We start from the raw sequence: 27,713 nt of genomic DNA on the forward strand, positions 1-27,713 counted from the left end.
GAGGAATTTGTTTTCTTTTCCCGGTAGAGAATCAGAGGCGGGAGGATTTAGAAGGGACTTTTTATTCAGGAAATTCCTGACAAGAAAGGACTAAGGTCTGAACAAGTGAAGTCAAAGCGAGTGAGGGAACACCCGTTTGGTGGAAAAATGGGTCAATGCCAGAGCAAAAACCCAGGAGCTGGTATAAATCAGCAGGAAAATAAAGGTACTGAAAGTACTGGAAAAAGAGGGAGCATTTTGCCAGATATACCCCAGGACAGCCCCCTTGGGGTAATGTTAAAATTGTAAGATAAATGTGAATCCAGCAGAGGAAAAAAAAATAAAGAGAAAATGATACAATATTGTATGGTAGAATGGACTAAGGAAATGATACGACCGGATAATTTATACTGGCCAATGTATGGGTCATCTGAAGGGTGGATCTGTAAAGCCTTGAATGCCTATGTAAATGAAAAGGACCCTATTAACCAAGAAGAAAGCGATTATGCTGCTTTATGGCATGGGTCCTGGCCTACTCCCCTGTATGCATTAAAAACCAAAAAGAAAAGGGATCAGTGGGACCCTTTAGATAACCTTCCCCCCCTTATCTACCACAGCCAGCAGCACTGGCAGAGGTGCCTCATCCAGCACCTAACCCGGCACCCTTTGCACCCATTCCAGCACCCACTGCACTGCAAGCCCCAGAGGTTCCACTAACACTGCCACAAGCCCCAGTGGTTCCAGTCCCACTGCCACAAGCCCCGGTGGTTCCAATCCCACTGCCACAAGCCCCAGTGGTTCCAGACCCGCTGCCACAAGCCCCGGTGGCTCCACTCCCGCTGCCACAAGCCCCGGTGGCTCCGCTCCCCATACTTGATTCACCACCAGCACACAGAACGAGAAGCCAGGAAAGGGCACGAGCAGAAAGCAGTGGGGATAGCAATAACGAAGGGAAGGGGGGGCAGCTGTACTCATTAAGGAAAGTACCATTAGTAGGAAATCAAGGGACACCAGTCCTTGGGTATGTGCCAGCAGCCCTGAACACCAGGGATGTAAGGACTTTTAAAGAAAGAAATGGGAAGGTTACTTGAAGATCCTCTGGGGGTGTCTCAAAGGCTAGATCAGTTTCTAAGACCCAGACGGAGATTCAGTCAATTTTAAGTCTTTTATTTACAGCAGAAGAGAGGCAGCTGATAAGACAGGCTGGCATGAGAATTTGGGATAGGGACCACCAGCAGGGACCTTTAGGAGAAATTAAATGGCCCCTGGCAGTCCCTAACTGGGATCATAACAATGACCAAGATAGGCAGAATATGGTGGATCTCAGGAATATAATTATTCAGGGAATTCAAGAAGCGGTCCCTGGAGGGCAAAATATTAGCAAGGCCGTGAATGAACATCAGGGGAAAGATGAGTCAACCATAGATCAGTTAGAAAGAATAAAGTAGAGTATGCAAATGTATTTGGGATTAGATCCTGATGCAGCTGTGGGGAAGCGTTAATCAAAACTCCGTTTGTGGCGAAATCATGGGAGGAAATTAGAAGGAAACTTGGAAAGTTAGACGGCTGGCAGGAGAGAGGTTTGCAAGAATTGTTACGGGAAGCACAGAGAGAGAGATGAAGAGAAGGTGAAAGCTAAAGCTAAGGTTTTCATGGCTGCAGTAAAAGAGGTTCAGAACGGTAGTGCATCTTCAAGTAATGCTAAAAGCATGAGAAAAAGAACAGGTGAGGGTTCTGAAAGACCTACCTGCTTTTACTGTGTTATGGAAGGACATGTTAAAAGGGTTTGCAGGAAGTGAGAGGCAGATCAAAAACTGTTTGTAGAGGAAAATTAAGAGTAGTTCCCCAAGGTGAAGAAGTCAGCCTTTTAGTAGATATGGCTGCTGAAAGATCAACAGTGCAAAGATTACCAAAAAGATGCAAAATCAGCCGGAAAACAGCTCCAGTAATTAGAGCAAAAGGGGAGGCCTTTAAGGTTCCCATTATTGAACAAGTACTAATTGAAGCAAAAGGACAAGTGGATATTAGGGATCTATTACTAATTTCAGAAGCAGAATGCAATCTTTTGGGAAGGGACCTGATTATTTCCTTAAGAAAAGATAAGGTGAGGACAATTTACACAGACTCAAAATATGCTTTTGGAATTGTGCACACATCTAGATAGAAAGAAGTTTGATAAACACTCAAGGGAAGAAACTGATCCATCAGGAGTTAAAAATCAGAGTGCTTGAAGCCCTGAAAAGACCTAAGAGGATAGCAGTAGTACATGTAAGAGGTCATCAACAAGGGTCAAGCTACTTAGTAAGAAGAAAAAGAGGCAGCTTGTAAACTAAAAGAGACTATCCAGCTGAACACTATAGCGGAAATTCAAGAGAAGCTGCCAAAACGCTATAGTACTCAAGAGGAGGAAGCTATAAAAAATTAGAAGCTAAGAAAGAGCTGGGAAAATAGATACTATCAGATAAGAGAGAGATTTTACCTAATGCTTATGCTAGAAGGATTTTAAGCCAGTTGCACCAACATACTCATCGGGGAACAAGAGCCTTATGTGATCATTTTTTAAAATATTATAGATGTATTGGAATTTTTGAGATAGCAAAACGAATAACACAGGAGTGTTTGACATGTCAAAAAGTTAACAAAAAGGTAATGAGACAAGCTTCAACCGGCGGTAGAAAAATAGCCTACCGACCATTTGAAAGGGTTCAGGTGGATTATACTGAATTACCAAGGGTGGGCAGATGGAAATACTTGTTAATATTAGTAAATCAACTGACTCATTGCGTGGAGGCCTACCCGGCTGCCCGAGCCACGGCGAAGTTTGTAGTTAAAATATTGTTGGAACAAATCATTCCTCAATTTGGGGTTATCAGGGCCATTGATTCTGATCAAGGCTCCCACTTTACTTCCAGCATCATAAAAGGAGTAACAAAAGCCATGGGGATTTCCTGGGAATATCACACCCCTTTGCACCCCCAGAGCTCTGGGAGGGTAGAAAGAATGAACCAAACAATAAAAGAGCAGTTAACAAAATTAATGATTGAGGCCCAAATGTCATGGGTCAAATGTTTACCTTTAGCATTGCTTAATATAAGGACACTTCCAATTGCAGATACGGGACTTTCTGCATGTGAGATGCTTTATGGGCTGCCTTATTCCCAGGAAGTACCCCAAACATCAGCAGTCATAGCCGATATGACTATTCAAAAGTACATCCAGAAGATGGGACAACGTGTCCTAGAACGAAGGGAGAAAGGCATAATTGCTCAATCAGCCCATCTCAGATTTAGAAGACATCAAATAAAACCAGGTGACTGGGTGCTGGTTAAAAGCTAGAAGGAAGAGAGTTTGTCTCCTAGATGGGAAGGTCCATATTTAACTCTGCTGACCACTGATACAGCTATCTGAACTGCGGAAAAAGGCTGGACCCAGGCGTCGCGGGTCAAAGGACCAGTGGAACCACCGACAGAGATGGAACCACCGACAGAGACGCCTGCTGAATCCCAGTGGAGAATTGCATCTACCCCCGGAGAACTGAAAATCAAGTTAAAAAGAGACTGATGTATGTCACGAAAACGCTCCTACCTTAAGCTGCAAAACCAATTGTACTCACAAGAGGTAGAATGTACTACTCTAAACTGTAAGTGTTGTACATGGGGTTGTTTTAAGTGTATAGGGTGTGTAGAATTTTGGTATACAAACCTACCAAGGGGACAGATCCCTAATGCTCTCTGCTGTAATTGTATGAAAGAAATAGAGAAAGAAACTGATAAAACTTTGTGGGCTCCAGTAAGGAAAGGATATATTAAAACAGGAGATAAAGACTGGTGGAGAACCTGGGTACACGGAACAAGAGCAGGAATTGATTTGCAGGAAGTACCAAAAGCCAAATTAGAAAAAGTAGAGTGTGACAAGAGCAATTGGATACCGGACGAATATCAAATTAAAGCAAAAGAGTGGCAGGAAGCCAAGTACCGCTGGAAGAGGGGGAGGCACATACACCAACCCCATTGTAGTCGCACATCCCCCGAACTCAGGGGCCAATTAGCCTGAATTAAAAAGATTCAGACCACAATCATGATAAATAGAGATCTGAAGGCTCATGAGTCAAAAGGCAAAAATGAAATGGAAAATATCAGTGACCAAATCCCAAGGCATAAACTCTGCTACCGAGATCTACATCTCGGCCCTTGGATGCAACCCAAGGGGCCTTGAGAGAGGTAGAGAGTTCAACCCCTTGAGGATTATTTTCACTGTATTGATCATTGCATCCCAGGCAATGGGCCTTAATAGCCTCACTCCTGAACTCCACGTAATCCACGAGCGAGCTGCAGGATCAGAGCCTATTGCTCCAGCTGTCTGTGACAAATGCAATCATACTGTCTGGATTGGGGGAAAAATAGAATCAATGTTCATGGCACATTCCCATGTTAGTGAAGTGTGCTATGACCATAACCAATTAAAGATGTGCACTATAGGTGGCAAATTATACTGGGTTGGAGAAAATTTAAAACCTGAAGGTGTAAATGACCCATTGAAAGCCCAAATGGTATATATTAGATTTGTGGACAAAAAGCTTACAGAGAACTGCCTGCCCCATAGGTAGAAAAGTTGAGATTGATGACTACGGAGAAACTATCCGGGGTTTAGCAGCAGAGATCAAAAGGGTGGCTCATGTTCCTGTCCAAAAACGGAATTCCATTCTTCAAGCCTCATGGTGAGACCAGATGCTTAGAGGAGGAACTTAGTAGAAGAAAAAAGGGTTCCTGATATTGTCCTCATTAGCTAGGTTATTGTTTCTACCTTGCCTTATTCCATGTTTTATCCAACCAATCCACTCGGTTATTCAAAGCATGCAGATTGCAGTAACCGACTCAGAACTGGCTACCAGAGAAGCTGGTAGATTTGAGAAAAGAGCTAAGATACTCAAAATAATGAAATTAAAGATAAGAGACCAAAAAGAGAAAGCTTCCAAAGTTTTAGCCAGAGTTGAAGCCCAGACACGAATGAGTAAGAGAAATGAAAATTTATACAAGCAGAGGGGGGATTGTGAAATTCAAAGTTGTGTTTCGTGTGAGGTACAAAGAGGTGATGTGTGTAGCTGTGAATGCGAAATGCGTGGACACCGACAATGGGAGAGCTGTGAATTCTAATAATAACTGAGGAGAATAAAGCATGGAAAAAGGCCTTTGAACCTATCTTTGGTTTGCAATTAATCCTGGTTGATTTAAGAGCGTTGGAATTAATGTGTTAAAGATGTTGCTTTTTGCTTGCATTTAATGCATAAAAAGCTCTGCAGTAATAACCTTTTGAAGTATAATTTTAGAATATAACTTGTATCGTTGAAACTATAGCTTTGGAATATATATAAAGGAAATATGCTTATCTCACGCCTTATTGAAGCAGAGAAAAACAGCTTGAGAGAAGAAGATGAACATCACCTCAAAGGTTTATAGTTTTGACCAAAGGGAAGCTGGACATCACTCTTATGAGATTTAGAGTCTCTTCAATTAAAAGGTGGACACACATCTGGGGAGCTGGATCCCACCAGATGGGAGTCGTCTTTCTTCTTTCGGAAACTGGACCACCACCATCTGGGGATATTCCTTTCAGATACATCCTGAGAAATTAAAATCACAACAGTGTATGGAATTGTGATGTAATAATTTGGAATAAAAATTGCTGATGAGTAAAAGATTGGAAATAGAAACTGCTGAAAAAAGGTGATGAGTACCCCTATAAATACCTGTAACCCTCAATTATCGGTGTGCAGTTGGAGGGAAAACTTCCCCCACTGTACCCAGCGCTGTATTGCTCATGCCTTACGATATTAAATAATAAATTGATTGCTGCTTGAATATTGGCCTAGTCAAGCTTCTTATTCATATAAAGGACAAGGTAGCAGAGAACAATGTAAAATTCTGCTGAAAATAAAAGGAGGAATTGCTAAAAGAGTTATTTGTGCACATTTGGAGATTTATTTTTCTTGGGTGCAAAGCAAAATCAAAAGGTCCTAGATGCCCCAAAGACTGGAAATGTGGAATGTCCTCCATAGCAGAGTGTTGGACCTCTGGATCCTTAGAACAATTTTATGGTGGTGGAACAGTGGCAGCTTGAGCTGGTGCCTCTGGGGGACCCTGAATAAAGAACCTCTGGGCTTTGATACCCTCCCAGGTGGAGTGTGACAGTCTGGGGTACTGCTGCTGTGTCCGAGTGCCCGGGCACTGCCTGGCACCACAGGTCCCCAGTGCCTCTGCTGAGCCATCCCTCTCCTACAGTCAAGTTTGCTCTGTCACATTTGGCTTTTTTCTCTGATGCACTAGCAGGACCACAAGAGCACGTGGTGCTGAGGATGTAAAAATGCCTGTTCTGGCTGGAACATTGCTGTTGCGTGACAGCCTGCAGGCAGAGCGGGCAGCTGGAGGGATGTTGACTCGTGTCCCCGGTGCCAGCCGTGCTGCATACATGAGAGCTGCTGGGTGTTGGTGCTCGCTGGTGTTAGAAATAGGGCCAGGAGAGGAGCTAATTTAAAATGCCTTTATTAAAGACAGCTCTGGGTGGGGAACCCGAGGTGTCACGCACACCGCCACTGCTCCCACTGGACGACGCTGAGGAGGAAGAGTACAGCTTTGTCTCTCGGCACAGCTGGGCCTTCCATCCTCACCAGAGTCCTTAGGAAGGCAAATATTGGCTCACAGCCGAGGGGCATCTTCCAAGCTGGGTACTATCAAAATTATGGGGACAGGACGGAATCTGGCTCTGGCCAAGAGTGGGTGGCTTAGTGTGGTTCTGATGGGCTAAAGTCAAAGTTTATGTGCTGGTTTGTTGTTTTGAGAGGGTTCATATAGTTCCCACAGCCTCTCATTTAAATTCAGACCGGGTGCAAGTCCTCCTGCGAGGAGGGGAGTAGGAAAAGTGGTTCCCGAAGGGAATGGATACAAATCCCGGGTGAGACGGAAAGGGGAACAAATACAGAGAATGATGGGGAAAGATAAAAATACAGGGTGAAATAGCAACATCTAACAGCGGCAGCTAAAAACAAGTCTTAGAATACTAACATTCAAAGTTTTACAAATGACTAACACGGGGTACAAATACAGAGTATGACAAGAAGAGATACAAATACAGGTAAAATAGTAACAGTCAGCAACAGCAACTGAAGGCAAGTCCTAGAACTCTTACAGTCAATGTTTAACAACAGACCAATACTTCAAATTAAGACCTTATCAATTTCATTAACGTCAACTACCAATGACAACTCTGAAAAAGAGCTCTGATCTCCAGGATTTCATTCCTCACACTGGGACCCGGCGTGGCCCGGCGCCACGGGGAGTTACAAAGTGTCTTCAAGGAATCCCTGTGGCATTGTGTGTTTTATACGGGTTTTATTGTAAAGTTGGTTATTTTGGAAATTAGGATTTTGGTTTGACCCTCGGTTCCCCCCATGTTCTCCCTCATAAAGGTTTGTTCCTCCGGCCAGTTACCTGTCCATCATTGTAAGCAGCCCCCTTTCCTTTCGAGAAATTTCTGTGTCAATCTTGCCTTACTTAACACATGATTTGTCCCCCGACCCTTCTCCCTCCCCAGTGCCATTGCTATTGGTTCGGTTGTGTCCCTCGCTCCTCCCCTGGGCTTCGTTCATTGGTCCCTTGTGTCCCCTCGTGTCACGCCCTTCGCCTTTATAACTGCCCCCCCCCCCCCCCCCCCCCCCCCCCCCCCCACAGTTTTTCTCTGAAACCGCTGCTGGCCGCGGCTGTGGCAGTGAAGCGTCTGGGCATTTCTACGTGTGTCCAGTCCTTCCTTCCTTCGCCTCAGTGCTTCGCAGTGCTGCTCTCGCCTGCGTCGCTGCGCCGCAGACGGAGCCAGAAGTCGGGCTCCTGGCAGCGAACCTGGGAGTGGCGGGATTGGCGGTCTCCACCCGTCAGCTGCTGTGGCTGCGGGACGAGACTGCAAATACCCAGGCGTTAAACCACATGATTTAGCCTGGGATTTCAAGTTGTTTCGCAGTAAATCTTGTAAAAGGCCTGAGCAAGTCTCCTATGAATTGTCTCCCTGGCAAGCCCAGTCCCGGCCCCGAAGGCCCCTCAGCGTTGTCAGGGCAGTGGCAGGAGCCGGCAGCTCGCCCAGAGCGAGTCCCTGCCGCCCGGGATGGCCACAGGAGAGGCGGGCGGGCGGCGCCAGGGCCCTGCGCGGGGCTCCCCAGGCTCCTGCGGCATCGGTTCCGTCCCCTGGGGCGCCGAGCGGAGCCCGGAGCCGCCGCTCTGCCTGCGGGGCTGTGTGTGCCCGGCCCCGAAGGAGGCAGGGCCGGGGCTGTGGCGCCGCCTGCGCCGTGCCCGTGCAGCGCGACCCGGCGGGGCAGCTCCGGCTCGGCTCGTCGCCAGCGCCGCCCCGGCACGGCGGCTGCCCCAGGGCCGCGGCAGCCCCGAGCCGGACGGGCCCGGAGGGCCTCGGGAGGGAGCGCGGGAGGGCCCCGAGCCCTGCGGGCTTCAGCAGAGACTCCCGCCCCACTGCGGGCAGCAGGAGGGGCGCAAAGCTCCGGGACACTTATGAGAGCCCACAGCCCTCTCCGCATGTGAAGTGCGACCCCAAAACCCCGTCATGTGCCTCAGCAGAGACCCCAGTGCCCTGCACACCTTGGGACAGATCGCTCACTCCGTGCATACCTCACACAAAATTCCAAATCCTTTGCATGACTTGAAGTGGACCGCAGCACCCTCCGTGCCTCAGAGGGAGCCTGAAATATCCCTGTGTGTCCCACAAGGGACCCCAGCCCCTCGTGCGCCTTATGGGGGTCCCCAAAGCCCCCAGGTGCCTTACGGGGAAGGCCAGGGCAGCTAGGGCTAGGGTTCTGACCAGGAAACAGAGTGTGGCTGCAGCTGGGCTGTTGTGCCTCTGGGGCTGTTCATCAGCCCCATCGGGCCCCAAGGCCACACAGCCCTTCCCTTCCCTCCCCTTCTGGCCCTCGTCCAGAGGAGCAGACCCTGTGCAGCACCCTGCATTGGTGATGGGCCATCAATTAGGTTCTATCAAGTGTGTGTTAATTAGGGTGGGGCTTTGTTTTGCCTGCTGGAATTGCTGGTCAGGCTGTGGCTGTGGAGATGCTCTTGATGGCTTCCCTCTTTTCCTGGGCTTGCCACTGGAGGAGGTGCAGGCCCAGATGATGCCAGGGAAGGAAATGTGCCCTCAGCCCAGGGACGCTCAGCATGGGCTCCCCCAGCCCTGGGGACCCCGCCGCTGGTGACAGCAGCCCCTGCCTGGCTCCTGCCTGCCCACACCGTGGGCATCCACGGCTGCTCCTGGGCACGGAGCTGAGCCAGTGCTGCTGCCGGCTGGGCTTTGCTGCTGCTGCCACCCGGACACTGGGGTGACAGCTCCACCTCAAGCACCACAGAGATTTCAGGTACAATTGTAATCTGGTCAGATTCAGAGCTGCTGCTACTGCTCTTCCGGCTGTAGAGGTCTTGTGACCAGCCACCAGATTTGAACTTTTCTTTGAGGTGGTGCCTGTGAAGAGAGGAGGTGGCTGAGGCCCCAGCTGCCAGTGGCACACAGGGAGCCTCCTGCACAGCAGGGCCCAGAGCTGGCAAGGCTCCCCAGCACGGCTGGAGCTGCTGGCACAGCTTGGCCCAGCTGCACAGCTGTCCCTCAAGGCCCCAGCGAGCAGGGCACGGCTCTGGGCAGGCTCCCTGGCCAGGAGCGGGCCCCAGAGTGCCTCTGCCTTTCAAGGGCAATCTCGTCCCTGCTCTTTCTCCTCCCCACCGTGCTTTGCCTCTGCCCTGTGCCCCTGGGGTTTGCCTTGGCCAGGCAGCCTCAGTGGGAGCCAGCACTGGCTGCAGTCCCAGCGGGCCCCCCAGGACAAGGCCCAGCAATGAGGAGGCCAATGAAAACTCTGGGCAGCAGCAGAACCCTCAGCAGAGTTCTTTGGACAATCATGGACTGCCCACCCAACCACTGCAGCCTCACTGGGAATGTTTCCTTCCTATGAGAAGCATTTAAAGGAAACTGCTTCAGTCAAGGACAGAGATAAGGGGGTGGCAGGGGACACAGAGACAGAGGAACTGCTATGAGAACAGGCCAACCTGACCTGGGAATTCTTTCTGATAAAGATTAACGAGCGGTAAATGTCCAACTAAATTTGTAAAAATGAATATGTATGAACCTATCGTAAAATTGGATGCATATCTATTTGAGAGGGTGATAAAAAAGGATCTGGAATTCCCAGAGGGACGCATGTCTTTTAAGGAGAGGAATCTCCACATGCATCCAGCACAGTAATAAACATACCAACTTTACAACTTTCACAAAGTCGTGGAGTTGCGTTTATCTCCGCAAAAGAGGCCCCGGTGTCAGCTGGCTCACAGAGACCCTCCTGCACAGCAGGAGATTCCCACTGTGCTCAAAGTTTGCCTCTGAAGACTGAGAGATGAGCTTGTAAGAAATGCCGTAAATTCTCAGGGAAAGGGCTTTAAGTCTGTTGTTGTCACTAGGTAAAAATCTCCAGTGGGAAAAGAGCCTCTCCAGTACACTGGGTGTCTTGTGATGACTTAGTTCATCTAAGAGTAATGATCACAAATTATTGCAGTTTTATTTTTTATTTGGCAAGTGTAGAAGTGTTCCAGATTTTTCAGAATTCTAAAACTACTTTGAAAAATCCTAAACTACAATGGGAAAAGGGAAGAAATACTTGGGGATATTTTTCTACAAAAAATGTTTCTAAATATTTCTAAAATCTTCAGCTGTGTATAAATGTCAAACAAAGACAAAATGAGGTTGCTTTGTCTCAGGAGCCCCATGCTCAGCTGCTGCCTGCCCAGCCCTGGCTGTGCCCAGACAAGCAGCTCCGCCAGAGCTGGTGGTAGCACAGACACACCTGAGCTGAACCACAAAGATGTTGCCAGGCTCAGGCCCTTCCCTGGTAGGAGGGCTGCACCTCCTGGCCTGGCTGGACACCAGGGACAGCACCTTTGGGGACAGAGGCTCCTGCTCTGGGTGGTGATACCAACAAGCTGTCCCTAGCAATGAGCTGGTAATGCAGCCGTGGAAGGGACAACGGACACGGGCATGGAGATGCGAGATGACAGGACCAGTTCTCCCTGGCTGAGTTATTTGGCCTGTCTTGTGAAGCTGCAGAGGCATCCCTGTGGAGAGAGGAGGTGGCTGAGGCCCCAGCTGCCAGTGACACACAGGGAGCCTCCTGCACAGCAGGGCCCAGAGCTGGCAAGGCTCCCCATCTTCTCTGGACAATCACAGACTGGCAACAACCCCACAGCAGCTTCTCTGGGAATGTTTCCCGTCTACAGCATTAGACTTTTAAGAGAAGGTGTTTGAGGGAAAGGTGAACAAAACACTCACCGTTTTCTCTTCCAGCAAGTCCAAATTTGGACACAGCATAAGATGAAAATAAGCTCCAAAAAAAGCAGGCCTGCAATTAATCCTATCCAGCAGCCTGTTCCCTGACAGAAACCCCTTCCAGGGCCCTTCTGGGAATCCAGAACACGTGTGCTGGTTCCAGCTGCACCTGTGGGAGCAATGGGGAGCGTGAGCCCGTGCTGTGCTGCACTGCTGAGCTGGCAGCACGGTGGATGCGGGCAGGACGTTCTCCGTTTCCCCCAGAGCTGGGGCCTGCAGGCACCTTGCCGCCCCTTGGCACAGGCTGTGCCACCCAACAAAGCCCAGCAGGCCGGGAGGAGAGCCCGGGGGCAGCGCAGCTGCTTGGGCAGTGGCTGCTCGGAGGGACACGGGCCAAAGCCATCCCTGAGCAGCCACTGCCAGCCCTGGCCCTCCCTGCCCCGTGACAGCTCCCCCAGGGCCAGGGCACAGAGTCAGGCCCTGTCAGGACCCAGTGCAGCCCCTGCCCAGTCGGGAGCTGAGGCTGGCTCTGGCCCTGGGCTCGCGGCAGGGCTCCCGCTCGGGGCTGCTCCTGTGCCTTGGGCCTCTGGGCACTCAGGGCCAGCTCCGGAGCAGCTGCAGCGGGAGGGACGTTGGTGCACGGGTCCCCTTTGCCTGGGGCTGTGAATGAGCTCCAGAGGCCTCCAAGCCTCCAGAGGTGCCTCCAGCTTTGGCTGGTGCTGGGCCATGCAAGGGCAGGACCTGGTGGAAAGAGGTGCCGCCACACAGCCCTGCTCAATGGCTGACAGTGGCAGGGCAATTACCTCCTGTGCCTGTGCCCATGTCTGGAATCTCCTCCTTTCCTTCAGCAGGGGCTGCCAGTCGGCCTCTGCTTGCTTGGGGAAACACTGCCTTCTGTCCTGCCTTTTGCTCCATCACTTGAAAAAGGAAAAAGTTCAGCTGGATCAGATGGAACAATTTCTGATTTCTTTTGGTGGCATCTTTAGGACATCATGCTTATCAAAAATGGGGATAAGATTCAAAATCCATCTGGCCTTTTGGGGCTGTGCCAGGGCCCACCCTCCTCCAAATAGCTGCCAGTCCTGAGCAGAAGGTGTGAGGGGATCACGCAGGTCGAGGGCACACACGTGCATGGCTCTGTCCTGGCACCTGCAGCGATGCCCCCCAGCCGAGCGTTGGGCTCTGAGCTGGCAGCTCTCCCAGGGGAAAGGCCTTGACCTACCCTCACTATCTCCCAGAGGCTCAATCCTGAACGTGGGTTGGGAAGCCAGATCACCTTCATCAACAGGCTCAGCTGCAAAGAAAGGCAGGACAGAACAGCTCCCGTGACACTGCAGGAGATCCTCAGGCTGCAGGAAAGGCTCAGCCCCGGGGCACAGCCCTGGGCCCGGCCCCTTCCTTCTCTGCTCTTCTCCGTGGCTGCACAGAGCACACAGAAGAACACACTGACATTGCACACAGAAGAAGGATGGACAGCTAAATGCTCCTTCCTCCCACTGACAGTCATCCTGTGGGATCCCTCAGGGCTCCAGAAGGGAGCAGGGCAAAGTTTCCAGAAGTGAACAACCTTTAGAGGAACTTAAAGGAAATGCCATATGAGTGAGCTGTTGCCGCATAGACATTGATTATTCTGTCAGGAAAGGCACGTTGAGAACTTGTCTCCAGCATCTGACAACATCTTCAAACCACCATTTACCAGCATTTCCAAATAACCCAAGTCATGATCCCAATCTAGAAGGGAGCAGAGATGCTTCAGAACCATTTCCATGATGTGCTGGGATCCCTTTCTGACTTGGGGAATTGGGCAATGCAAGGGGGTGGGGTAAGGCTGTGGGAGCCTGTGGCTCCTGATCACTCTCCAGACACTTTGCAGTCCCTGTGCAACATCCCTGGAGGGGCAGCTGGAGCAGCCCAGGGCCCTGGGGGTCTCTCTCTGCCACACAGGAAACCCTCACTAAATGCTCGGGGAAAACTGCAGTGCCACAGCTATTGCTCCCAACCTCTGTCCCGCCCTCCTGTTTGCCAACCTGCACAAGGAACAGCTTCCCCATCCCAAGGGCACATAGCCAGGCTCTGTCAGGACCCAGTGGAGCCTTGCTCTGCCCCTCTGCCCTTTCCCCACCATGGGCACCCTGTGCAGCCGCTCCCAGGTTTCGGGATGTGTCTCCCACGGAGGGAGCCCAGCAGGACAGCTCAGTACCCGAGTGCCCTGAGCCTGCTCGGGACAATTCCTCTGGGCTGTGCCCGTCTTGTCTGGGCTGTGCCCGCAGTGCCAAGCAGCAGAGAGGGCAGCTCAAGCCTCAGCAGGGCTCAGGCCCAGAGGCACAGCCTCCTGTGGCTGTGCCTGGCATTGTCTCCCTTCCTGCAGGAAATGCTGCCTTCCACAGAGCCTCTCTGTCCATCCCTTGAGAAAGGAAAAGGTTTGGTGGGATCAGATGCAAACATTGCACATCCAGGCGGTGGCCTCTTCAGGAGGCAATACTTGTCCGCAACATGGATAGGAATCAGGAAAATCCTGATCCCCACAGGCTGTTGGGGCTTCCTACGACCCTCCCTCTGCAAAGCAGCCACACCTCAGGATGTGCTCAGACACCGGGAAAGTGCAGGGGATCCATGGTGCAGTTTCGACTCTCTGTCAGTTGATGCCCAATGCCTTCCTGCAGAGGCTGGGGAGAAGCTGCAGCCAGGCCAGGCTGGCAAACATCCCTGCAGGGCATGGAAGCAGCAGCAGGGCAGCGAGGCTGCCATGGATCCCTTCCCGCTGTACCGGGCACGGCGTGTCCAGATGTGCAGCCAAAGCCCCCAGCTGCTGAGCCCCCGGACAAGGCTCAGGGAAATGCTCTCATCATTCCCTTTGAGCAGTTCCGTCACGATTTGTTTAAGGATGGTATTTGGCTCATCATTTGACCCTGTGGCTTTGTTCTTCCCTCTCAGAGGACCTTAAGAGAAAGTGGTTCCATTTCCTATGAATGGATCCCACAGAAGAAGGGCTCAACCTGTGGGGTCAGCAGGGACACAGTACTCACCCCTGTGATGAGACCCTGGCTTCGGTGAAGGAACCAGCAAAGGAACAGGAAAAGTCCTCCCTGCAGACGCATCTGTAACACAGCATCCACAGAAGCTTCTGTAACCAAGTTCCTGCCAGGTTGTCAACAATTATTCCGTGGTGGGACAATGAGAACAAACCTGCAGGAGGTTTCAAAGGCTTCAAAACATTATGCCGCCCATCTAATGGGGAAGCCTTTCCAGACACCTCATCTGAAACAGAGCACAGATGAGAACATTTTTCAGGGCATGCTGAGATCCCCGTCTGCCTCTGGGAAATGGGCACTGCAAGGAGTTTAGGTAAGGCTGTGGGAGCCAGATGTCAATGGACAAGGCCAAAGCTGCACAGGGGCCTGGGGAGCTCTGGGCAGGCTCCTGGTCACTCTGCACCCTCTTTCCGTGCCCTGTGCGACACTCTTGGTGGGGCAGCTGCAGCAGCCCAAGGCCCTGGGTGCACTCACTCCCACAGCTGCAACTCTTGGAAAAGCCCTGGGGAAAGCTGCAGCAGGCAGTGCCTCAGCTGTCCCCCTGTCCCTCTGACTCTCCTGCCCTTTCTCCTGCCTTTCCCACCTTCTTCTATCTCTCCATCTCTCTTTGCTTTGGGACCCCTTCCCCATCCCAAGGGCACGTGGCCAAGCCCTTTCAAGACCCAGTGGAGCCTTGCTCTGCCCCTCTGCCCTTTCCCCACCGTGGGCACCCCGTGCAGCCGCTCCCAGGTTTGGGGACGTGTCTCCCACGGAGGGAGCCCAGCAGGACAGCTCAGTACCCGAGTGCCCTGAGCCTGCTCGGGACAATTCCTCTGGGCTGTGCCCGTCTTGTCCGGGTTGTGCCCGCAGTGCCAAGCAGCAGAGAGGGCAGCTCAAGCCTCAGCAGGGCTCAGGCCCAGAGGCACAGCAATTACCTCCTGTGGCTGTGCCTGGCATCGTCTCCCTTCCTGCAGCAGAGGCTGGCACAGAATCACTGCTTCCTGTAGGAAATGCTTCCTTCTGCACAGCCTCTCCTTTCATTTCTAAAGAAAGAAAGAGGCACAGCTGGATCAGATGGAGCTGTTCCCCATTGGGGAGGTGGCATATTCAGGAGTCCTTTCAAATCATGGATAGGTTTCAGGAAATCAGATGGGCTTCGGTGTCTCCCCCTCAACCTCTTCCTCCTCCAATCCTGATCAGCTCAGAGACAGGGATGTTGCAGGGGATCTGAGGCCCGTGGTGCGGTTTGGGCTGCCTGTCAGCTGATGCCCAATGCCTTCCTGCAGAGGCTGGGGAGAAGCTGCAGCCAGGCCAGGCTGGCAAACAGCCCTGCAGGGCGTGGAAGCAGCAGCGGGGCAGCGAGGCTGCCATGGATCCCTTCCCACTGTGCCGGGCACGGCGTGTCCAGATGTGCATCCAAAGCCCCCGGCTGCTGAGCCCCAGGACAAGGCTGAGGGAAATGCACCCACCACGGTGCCTCTCCAGGTCACTCAGCATCTGGTCCAGAAGTTCAGGAGGCTTCAAGGATTTATTTTCTCCTTTAGCTTGGGTCTTTCTTTTTGGAAGACCTTAACAGAAAGTAGTTCCATTTCCCAGGAATGGATGCCACAAAAGCAGGGCTCGGCCTGTGGTGGGGTCAGGAGGGACACACTTCTCACCCGTGTGATGGGAGTTGGGCTTGTGTGCAGCATCCATCCCAGGAGTTGGAAAATTCTGCTCTGCAGACACACATGTAGCTCAACAGCCACAGAAGCTTCTGTCCCCTGGTTCTTGCCAGGTTGTCAGTCATTGTTCTATGGAAAAACATAGATATCTTACCTGTGGGAGGTTCCACTGGATCCAAACTATCTTCCAGCCAAGGTTCCAGAAAAACATTTCCAGCATCCCGATCTAGAAGGGAGCACAGATCAGAACCATTTCCATGGTAGCAAGTGACAGCATGAGAGGACACAGTCTGAAACTGTGCCAAGGGAAATATACGTTGGATATTAGGAAAAAGTTTTTTACAGAAAGGGTCATAAAGTACTGGAATGGTTTGCCCAGGGAGGAGTGGAGTCATCATCCCTGGATGTGTCTTAAAAAAACTGGAAGTGGCACCTGGTGTCATGGTGTATTTGAGGTGTTAGGGCTGGGTTGGACTTGATGGTCTCTTGCAACCCAGTGATTCTGTGATTCATGGTGTGCTGGGATCCCCTTCTGCCTTTGGGAACAGGGCACTGCAAGGGGCTTGGTAAAGGCTATGGGAGCCAGGTGTGAATGGACAAGGCCAAACTGCACAGGGTCCTGGGGAGCTCTGGGCTGGCTCCTGGTCACTCTGCACCCTCTTTGCAGGCCTGTGACACATCCCTGGAGAGGAAACTGGGGCTGCCCAGGGCCCTGGGGGCTGTCTCCCTCCCCCAGAGGAAACCCTCCCTGAAGGCCTGGGGAAAACCATCCCCAGCGCTTCCCGGGGAGCAGGGAGCGCTGTCCCGGGAAAGGGGAGCCAGGCTGCCGGCTCACCTGCTCGCTGCGCTTGCAGCGGAGCAGCCTGGGCAGCCCTGGCAGGCAGGGCCACGGCCAGGAGGAGCAGGAGGAAGAGGCGCAGAGCAAGGGCCATGCTGCCTTGCCCTCTGCCAGTCCCGCAGCTCTTGCTGCCACCGCTGTCCTGACACCGCTGTCCTAATGTCAGCACCACTGCTGCCACCGCTGCTGCTGCTGCTGCAACAGTTGTGCTCAAGCACTGACTGCTCGCTCCTTGTGCTGCTGTGCAACCACCGGGTCTGGGACATCTGTGACCTCAGAGCCTGCTGTGACCTCAGCCTGCTGTGAGCCCTGAGCCTGCTGTGACCTCATGGCCTCAGCTGTACCCCCAGAGTGTTCCCCCATCTGTACCAATGGGCTGCCCTGATTGTAAATGTTTTGCTTCATCAAAGGGCCATTGCTCAGGAAAACTTTTTGTTTTTCCAGCTTCCATTGCTGGTCGGTCAGGCTGTGTCTCTGAAGATGCTCTTGATTGTTGCAGTTTGAATTTATTTTATTGATAACTGTTTAAGTGGTTCATGGTTTACCCGTGGGTTTTACCCTCCCTCAAAGCTGTCCCTCATGCCATTCCCCGCCCCTTGTTCCAGCTCTTTCCCTGCCTGCCACGGCACCCCAACCCCTTGGTTCCCGAAGGAGCCTTCGGGCCAATCTCTGACTGCAACAGCCCTTTGGAATTCCCCTATTCCAGAGGCCCCCTGGGCCCATGTGAGCCATCCTCTCCACCCTCCTACTGCAATGGGCCCCAGACACTTGACTAATCCCCTCCCTGCTCCCCTGAGGATTCCCTATTGGTCAGCTGTTTGTATGCACCCCCTGACTTGTATCTGTATAAACCCCCTTGCACAATAAATCTAGGGGCTTTTTATCCTATTTCTTTCACCTGGAATAAACTCTTCCTTGTGGAACCTCAGAGGGCCTCCTCCTTTCTCCTCTGCCTGCTCCCTGTCGTGGCTGGTGTCTGGCACAGTAGAGCAAGTGGCTCTAAAGGTTCTGCCTCTGGTAAATCCCTATCCTGAGGCAGTTCCCTACTCCTGCGGTGGTGCCGGAGTTCTGAGAGTTAGCCCGGGTTCCAACAGTCTAGTCACTAATCCCCCTGTCCTGGTTTAGGGCAAATTTGTTAAAGAATCTGCAAAGGAGGGCCCCTCCAGAAAGCAAAACCCACACGGCCCCTTCCTCCAACCAGTTTGGGAAAAAATTCCTCAGACAGAGGTGGAAAGAACCTGTTTATTTACCAGACACAGCACCCGCCAGCACACAAAATGAACAATACCCGATGACACCGCTCTGGGAAAGATGACAAAATCAGAAAGTCTCTTTCGGGGGTGGTTGCTCTGTTCTCAGTCCCTCCGGCACTGGGGTAGCTGCTGCAGGCCAAAACGGTGCAAATCCTCGGTGTTCCCAGGTCCCAGTCCGGAGCAGGTTTGAGATGGTTGAAGAAAAGGAGAGGAGAAACAGTCCAGGAAGGAATTTGGACTGTTCAGCTAGAGCTAGCTAATAAGCAGAGGCCAAAGCAGAGCAGAAGCGAGAGCAGAAAAGAGAGCAAGCAAAGCAGCAAGCTGAAAGCAAGAAGTGAAAACAGCCTTAAGTACTGCCCCTCTCTGTGTCTGTGATAAGAGAAACCCAAACAAAACTTCCACTCTTCAGAGCCGGTCTTAAAGGCACAGAACAGATGAATGGGGATACAAGCATCATAACGTCACCCCAGGACATTCCACCCCTTATCCCCATATCATCAACATACTACAACATATCATGCCTTATTCATACAAAATTTCCATCTGTTCCCCCAAAATGTACAAGCAATACCCATCATGCCTTCATCACATCCCCACACTGGACCACTGAATCCAGGCCCTATATTACAGAGCTGCAGGATTCCCCCTTTTCACTTTAGTCACTTCAAGCTCCATCTATCACTTGCTCAGACCTTCAACACTTACACATTTCCTTCTCCATCTTCCACTTGCCCAGACCTTCAACACTTACACATTTGCTTCTATCTCATGTCTGTATGGTTTAATGTACAGACAATGGCAGTAACATTCAATGAACAGTGATATTGCACATCATTCTTAGCCCACAATCAGATCTCCTTGAGGTACACATCGTGTTGTTCCATCTCTTTGCATTATCCACCACGTGCAACCTGGTCCCTGAGCAAAGACAACCCCATGAATGTGTTTGTCTGTACTCGAGGCAGAATTGATCCACACAGTCTTCCCTAACAAACCTCTGATATGTACCACTGGGACTTTGTCTCCTTCTATTATATTCAGGGACTCAGACTGGGCAGGACCTGCTCAGTTGGTGGAACCTCGGGTGTTAACTAACCAGGTGGCCTTTGCTAAATGTTGCTCCCAGTTTTTAAAGATCCCCCACCCAAAGCTTTCAACTGGGTTTTTAGTAGTCCATTGTACCTCTCCACTTTGCCTGCAGCTGGTGCATGGTAGGGGATATGGTACACCCACTCAATGCCATGTTCCCTTGCCCAGGTGTTGATAAGGCTGTTCTTGAAATGAGTCCCGTTGTCTGACTCAATCCTCTCAGGGGTACCATGTCTCCACAGGACTTGCTTTTCAAGGCCCAGGATGGTGTTCCGGGCTGCAGCATGAGACACAGGGTAGGTTTCCAACCATCCCATGGTGGCTTCCACCATGGTCAGCACGTAGCGTTTTCCCTGGCGTGTCTGGGGCAGTGCGATGGAGTCAATCTGCCAGGCCTCCCCATACTTGTACTTGGACCACCGCTCACCGTACCAGAGGGGCTTCACTCGCTTGGCCTGCTTGATGGCAGCACGCGTCTCACAGTCATGGATAACCTGAGAAATACTGTCCATGGTTAGATCCACTCCTTAGTCTCGTGCCCACTTATAGGTGGCATCTCTGCCCTGGTGGCCTGAGGCATCATGGGCCCATCTAGCTAGGAATAACTCTCCCTTATGTTCCCAATCTAGGTCTATTTTGGACACCCCTATCTTTGCAGCCTGCTCATTGTTTTGGTGCTCCTCATTGGCCCTACTCTTGGGTACGTGGGCATCTACATGGCAGACTTTCACAGGTAGCCTCCCTACCCCGGTAGCAATGTCTTTCCACTCATCAGCAGCCCAAATTGGTTTCCCTCTACGTTGCCAGTTAACCTTTTTCCACCTCTCCAGCCATCCCCACAGAGCATTGGCTACCATCCATGAATCAGTGTAGAGGCAGAGCTTTGGCCACTTCTCTCTCTCAGCAATGTCTAGGGCCAGCTGAACAGCTTTGAGTTCAGCGAGTTGGCTTGATCCACCTTCTCCTTCGGTAGCTTGTGCAACCTGTCGTGTGGGGCTCCATACGGCTGCTTTCCACTTCCGGTTCATCCCTACAATGCAGGGAGACAGGAACCGTCAGTGAAAAGAGCGTAGCGTGTTTCCTCTGGGGGCACTTGGTTATAGGGAGGAGCCTCTTCAGCACGTGTCACTGGTTCTTGTTCCTCTTCATCTGTGACACCAAAATTCTCACCTTTGGGCCAATTTGTAATTACCTCCAAAATCCCAGGGCGATTCAGTTTACCTATACGGGCGCACTGAGTGATGAGAGCAATCCACTTGCTCCATGTAGCACTGGTGGCATGGTGAGTGGAAGGAAACTTGCCTTTGAGCATCCACCCCAGCACTGGTAGTCAGGGTGCCGGGAGGAGTTGTGCTTCAGTGCCTATTACCTCTGAGGCAGCCTGGACTCCTTCGTAGGCAGCCAAGATTTCCTTCTCTGTTGGAGTGTAGTTGGCTTCAGACCCTCTGTAGCTTTGACTCCAAAATCCCAGTGGTCGACCCCGAGTCTCCTCAGGCCCCTTCTGCCAAAGGCTCCAGGACAAGCCATGGTTCCCGGCTGCAGAGTAGAGCATGTTCTTTACCTCTGGTCCTGTCCTGACTGGGCCAAGGGCTACTGCATGAGCAATCTCCTGCTTGATCTGGACAAAGGCTTGTTGCTGCTCAGGGCCCCACTGGAAATTGTTCTTCTTGCGGGTGACTCACGATCTGACTGTACTCAGGAATATGCATCCTCCAAAAACCTATTGCACCCAGGAAAGCTTGTGTCTCTTTCTTATTGGTGGGTGGAGACATTGCTGTGATCTTGTTGGTGACATCTGTAGGAATCTGGCGCCGTCCATCTTGCCACTTCACTCCCAGGAATTGAATCTCATGAGCTGGTCCCTTTACTTTGCTCTTTTTAATGGCGAAACCAGCTCCCAGCAGGATCTGGATGATTTTCTCCCCCTTCTCAAACACTTCCGCAGCTGTGTTCCCCCACACAATGATGTCATCAATATATTGCAGATGTTCTGGAGCCTCACCCTTTTCCAGTGCAGCCTGGATCAATCCATGGCAGACGGTGGGGCTGTGCTTCCACCCCTGGGGCAGTCGCTTCCAGGTGTACTGCACTCCCCTCCATGTGAAGGCAAACTGAGACCTGCATTCTGCTGCCAGAGGAATGGAGAAAAATGCATTGGCAATGTCTATAGTGGAGTACCACCTTGCTGCCTGGGACTCCAGCTCATACTGGAGCTCTAATATGTCTGGCACAGCAGCACTCAGTGGTGGAGTCACTTCATTCAATGCACGGTAGTCCACAGTCAATCTCCATTCTCCTTCAGATTTTCGCACAGGCCAAATGGGGCTGTTGAAGGGTGACTGGGTCTTGCTGACCACCCCTTGGCTCTCCAGCTCAGGGATCATTTTGTGGATGGGGATCACAGCATCTCGAGTGGTCCTATACTGTGGTCGATGCACTATGGAAGTGGCAATTGGCACTCGTTGCTCTTCTCCCGTCAGGCATCCTACTGCAGATGGATTCTCAGACAACCCAGGCAAGGTGTTCAATTGCTGGATGCCCTCTGTCTCTACAGCAGCTATTCCAAATGCCCATCTGAGTCCCTCTGGGTCTTTGAAGTACCCATTCGAAGGTAGTCTATGCCCAAAATACATGGGGCCTCTGGGCCAGTCACAATAGGATGCTTCTTCCACTCATTTCCCGTTAGGCTCACATCAGCTTCCACCAAAGTGAAATCCTGGGATCCCCCTGTCACACCAGCAATAGAAACAGACTCTGTCCCCACATGTCTTGATGGGATTAATGTGCATGGCGCACCAGTATCAACCAAAGCTTTGTACTCCTGTGGTTCCGATGTGCCAGGCCAACAAATCCACACAGACCAGAAGACACGATTTTCTCTGGCCTCTACCTGGCTAGAGGCAGGGCCCCTCTAAGCCTGGTTATCCTTCTTTCCATGGGCGTATGTTTTGGATGTTCCTTCAAGGGGATCAGACATGTCATCATCATCATACCTGGCCGTTCGGCTACAGGCAACTGGAGCTGCTTTCCTTCTGGTGGCTTCCTTCAGTTCACGCACCCATCGTGCCATAACCGCGGTAGGTTTCCTATCCCACCTTCTCATGTTTTCCTCACAATCACGCAGGTAAAACCACAGCTCAGCTCGTGGGGTGTACCTTCTCTCACCATCTGGGAAACGTCTGCCTTGGATACCAGAACCTCGGATCTGTACTGCTGAAATTTGGAGAAGGTCTTCTTTAATCTCCTCTCTAAGCTTCTTATGATTCTCCTCTATCTTATCCTCTAAGTTCTGCAGAAGTGTTTCTACCGCTGCGATTCTGGCATGTGTTGGGCCATGCACAGCATCTGCATATGCTCGGAGCTTCCTTGCCATGTCAAGCACAGTCTCATCCCTCTCATCCCTCTTCATGATGGCTAAGGCAGAAGCATATTCATGTGGCCCAAGTCATACAAGTTTTCGCCACATCGCAGACGTGCATGGTACTAAGCCTGGGTTCCTAGTTGTTACATCATCTGAGAAGATAATCTCTGCCACTGCCATTTCTCTCAGGCGTTGGATCCCTTGCTCTATGGTCTTCCACTGAATTTGCTGCATATAGAGATCGTCTGCGCACAGGTATCTTTCTGCTACACTTCTGTCGTGGGGTGACAGCCTTTATCCCAATATCTTGTGTGTTGTATGGAGTCCCACTCGATGGGTTGCAGAGGCTACTGAAGGAGAGGGTGAATCCAGTCAATTTGCTGAAATCAAAGCTATTCAACTGGCCCTAGGTATTGCAGAGAGAGAGAAGTGGCCAAGGCTCTATTTGTATACCGATTCTTGGATGGTAGCCAACGCTCTATGGGGATGGCTGAAGAGATGGAAAGAGGCCAACTGGCAGCGCAGAGGAAAACCAATTTGGGCTGCGGAAGAGTGGAAAGATATCGCTACTCGGTTAGAGAAGTTACCTGTGAAGGTTTGCCATGTAGATGCCCGTGTCCCCAGAAGTAGAGCTAATGAAGAGCAGCAAAACAACCAGCAAGTACATCAGGCTGCAAAGATAGGGGAGTTGAAGATAGATCTCGACTGGGAGCATAAGGGAGAGATATTCTTAGCACGATGGGCCCATGATGCCTCAGGCCACCAGGGTAGAGATGCCACCTATGGGTGGGCACGAGACCGAGGGGTGGATCTAACCATGGACAGTATCTCTCAGATTATTCGTGACTGTGAGACGTGCGCTGCCATTAAGCAGGCCAAGCGGGTGAAGCCCCTCTGGTATGGGGGGCGGTGATCTAAGTACAAATACGGGGAGGCCTGGCAGATTGATTACATCACACTGCCTCAAACCCGCCAAGGCAAGCGCTATGTACTAACCATGGTGGAAGCCACCACGGGATGGTTGGAAACCTTCCCTGTGTCTCATGCTAGAGCCCGTAACACTATCATGGGCCTTGAAAAGCAGGTCCTTTGGAGGCATGGTACTCCTGAGAGAATTGAGTCGGATAATGGAACTCATTTTAAAAACAATCTTATTAATACTTGGGCTAGGGAACATGGCATCGAGTGGGTATACCATATCCCCTATCATGCACCAGCTGCAGGGAAAGTGGAAAGGTACAATGGATTGTTAAAAACCACCTTAAAAGCATTGGGTGGGGGGTCTTTAAAAAACTGGGAGCAGCATTTGGCAAAGGCTACCTGGTTAGTTATCACTCGAGGTTCCACCAACTGAGTGGGTCCTGCTCAGTCTGAGCTCCTTAATATAGCAGATGGGGATAAAGCCCCAGTGGCCCATGTCAGAGGTTTGTTGGGAAAGACAGTATGGATCAACCCTGCCTCGAGTACAGACAAACCCATCGGTGGGATTGTCTTTGCTCAAGGACCAGGTTATACATGGTGATAATGCAGAAAGATGGAACAACACGGTGTGTACCTCAGGGAGACCTGATTGTGGGATGAGACTCATATATGAATGTCATTGTTGGTTGAATGTGAGACAGAAGGAAACTGTAAGTATCAAAGGTCTGAGCAAGTAAGATGAGAGGAATGCGTAAGTATCAAAGGTGTGAGTAAGTGAAATGAAAGTTTTTTATGTATGTTCACGATAAGGGATAAGAGGTGGAGTGTCGTGGGGTGATAGCCTTTATCCCAATATCGTGTGTTGTGTCTGGCAGCTGTGCCTTTTCTCTCTTCCCCCCACCCCCCCCCCGGCCGTCTTGCCGCGGCGGGGCGGGGAGGGAGGAGGGAGTGTGACCGGGGCACTTTCGCTTTTGGCTTTTGGCTGCTTAGCTTGGCTTGCCACTTGCTTGCTTGCTTGCTTGCTTGCTCCTGCCTCGGCCCCTAGCTGATAGGTTTTTTTGCTGCTTTCTGCTTTCTGTGCTGTTTTTTTTTTTTTTTCTTTTGTTCCCTCTTTCTTACCCTCCCCTGAAGATACTGGACTGGCTCCGGACCTGACCTGAGACGTCCAGGACCCCCGGAGTCTGAGAGAGAAGCTCAGCGCCCTCTACAACACTGCCTGGTTTCTTTTCTTTTCTTGTGTTGGGGAGTGTTCTTTTGTTACTTGTTAATAAATAGGTTTTGTTTTCCACTTTGCTCCTCCAAGGAATTCCTTCCCGAACCCGGTATTGGGGGAGGGGTGGTTGGAGGTTTGTTTTTTTTGGGGGCTCCCTTTTGGAGATTTCCCCTAATTTATCCTAAACCAGGACAACTTCTTAGGACCCGTTCCCAGAGGCTGTGAGAGTTAGACCCCTCATCATTCCTTGGTCTATGGCAGGATCCTGTGACAGGGATCCCAAATGCCTGGCTTCAGTGCCATCCAGAATTGTAGCCTCGCCTGCAGCGTCCCAGAGACGGACCAGCCAACTAATTATGGATTCATCAGACCTTTGAGTGTAATCCTTCCGTAGGCCACGAAGGTCCTTCAGGGAATAAGACTCAATATTTGCATCTGATCTTGCACCTGCTGCTTTGACTCCTGATTTTATGTCTGGAGGCATTGAGGTTCCTTCTCCTTCATCATCATCATCGTCCACTGGTCGATGGGTCTTGTCTGTGCATTTCCCACTTCTAGTGCTGGTAGCAACAGCCATGGGTTTAGATGCTGGCTTTGAGCCTGGAGTGTTAGCTGCAGCCTGAGTCACCGGGATAGTTGCTGATTTATCTCCCTGCCCCCCTGCCTCTGTCTGCTGCCCGACAGTATCTAGCAGTGTGCGATAAGCATATTCCGGGGCCCAGCTCACTGCAATGACCTTCCTCTCCTTAGGCTCATCCTGGTACTTCTCTTTCAGATATTTGCCCACCTCAGCTGGGTTCTGAATTTGTTCATGGGGAAAATACCAGACTGTAGTGTCAGAGAATTCCTTCAGGATTTGGCCCATATCCTCCCATTTCCCACACCACTTAGGATTTTCCACACCGGGGTTTACTCCTGAGTCAGGGGTCTCATCAGCCCGTCTAGAAATCTCAGCCCTCATTCCAGAGAAGCAGCAGGCTGTATAGAGGAAGGTTACCAGATTGAATACCAGAAAGATGGTTTCTTTAACACTGAGGGGAAACTGAACATCCTTCACTAGTGATGCAACAGATTCATAGGAGAAGAAGGAAAGCAGAGGCTGAAAAACCTCATTCCCTGCTGCTCCTCCTGCAACAAACTGGATGCATAACCATAGCCATGAACCATTCATACCTGGAGCAGACCCTAGCATGTTTATAAACTTCTTGCACATCATTGCCACCAAGCCCAGCAGGATAGCTACTCTGGTCACTGCCCCTCTGATGTAAAAACTATCTATTAGGGACAATACTAAAGCTATTTCTGGATGAGAAAATAAACCTGGGGACCAGAGAGGTATTAAAATCTCAAAAAACCCTAGGGACCAGAAATGCATGCAAACCTTCATCCCAATAGACATTATGAACTCAAAAAGCATGGCTACTAGCTGACTTAAATGAACACAGAGTAATAGCAACAAAAATGCAGTCAAAACAGGGTTTTTCCACTCTCTCTCGAGCCCCACGTTGGGCGCCAATATTTTGTCCTGGTTTAGGGCAAATTTATTAAAGAATCTGCAAAGGAGGGCCCCTCCAGAAAGCAAACGCACACGGCCCCTCCGCCCAACCAGTTTGGGTAAAAATTCCTCAGACAGAGGTGGAAAGAAGTTGTTTATTTACCAGACACAGCACCCCCCAGCACACAAAATTAACGATACCGAATGACACCGCTCTGGGAAAGATGACAAAATCAGAAAGTCTCTTTCGGGGGTGGTTGCTCTGTTCTCAGTCCCTCCGGCACTGGGGTAGCTGCTGCAGGCCAAAACGGTGCAAATCCTCGGTGTTCCCAGGTCCCAGTCCGGAGCAGGTTTGAGATGGTCGAAGAAAAGGAGAGGAGAAACAGTCCAGGAAGGAATTTGGACTGTTTAGCTAGAGCTAGCTAATAAGCAGAGGCCAAAGCAGAGCAGAAGCGAGAGCAGAAAAGAGAGCAAGCAAAGCAGCAAGCTGAAAGCAAGAAGTGAAAACAGCCCTGTGTACTGCTCGTCTCTGTGTCCCTGATAAGAGAAACCCAAACAAAACTTCCTCTCTTCAGAGCCGGTCTTAAAGGCACAGAACAGATGAATGGGGATACAAGCATCATAACGTCACCCCAGGACATTCCAGCCCCGAATGTCCGTGCTTCAGGGCCCGCTCTGGTGCCCTGTCATCTCCCACACCACAGTGGGATTCACATACTGCAGCACAGAGTTAGGATTGTGCAACAGTGAAATGGGTGTGCTCGGCAGCGTTGCTGGAGTTACATCCCTACAGAAGTAAAGAAAATGTGTGCGCCAAGCCAGGGCTTCAATAGGCACAGGAATTTTGGAAAGACAAGGGCACGGCAGCAGAGAACAATGTAAAAATCAGCTGAAAATAAAAGGAGGAAATGCTGAAGGAGTTATTTGTGCACATTTGGAGATTTATTTTTCTTGGGTGCAAAGCCAAATCAAAAGGTCCTAAATGCCCAAAAGATTGGAAATGTGGAACATCCTCCATAGCAGAGTGTTGGACCTCTGGATCCTTAACACAATTTTATGGTGGTGGAACAGTGGCAGCTTGAGCTGGTGCCTCTGGGGGCTCTGAACAAAGAACCCCTGGGCTTTGATACCCTCCCAGGTGAAGTGTGACAGTCTGGGGTATTGCTGCTGTATCCGAGTGCCCGGGCACTGGCTGGCACCACAGGTCCCCATGTGAAATACAAAGTTGTGTTTCGTGTCAGGTACAAACAGGCGATGTGTGTTGCTGTGAATGCGAAATGTGTGGACACCGACAATGGGAGAGCTGTGAATTCTAATAATAACTGAGGAGAATAAAGCATGGAAAAAGGCCTTTGAACCTATCTTTGGTTTGCAATTAACCCTGGTTGATTTAAGAGCATTGGAATTAATGTGTTAAAGATGTTGCTTTTTGCCTGCGTTTAATTCATAAAGAGTTCTGCAATAATAATCTTCTGAAGTATAATTTTAGAATATAACTTGTATCGTTGAAACTATAGCTTTGGAATATATATAAAGGAAA

This window comes from Melospiza melodia, chromosome 10 (genome assembly GCF_035770615.1).
Source record: "Melospiza melodia melodia isolate bMelMel2 chromosome 10, bMelMel2.pri, whole genome shotgun sequence".
NCBI classification, from domain to species: Eukaryota; Metazoa; Chordata; class Aves; order Passeriformes; family Passerellidae; genus Melospiza; species Melospiza melodia.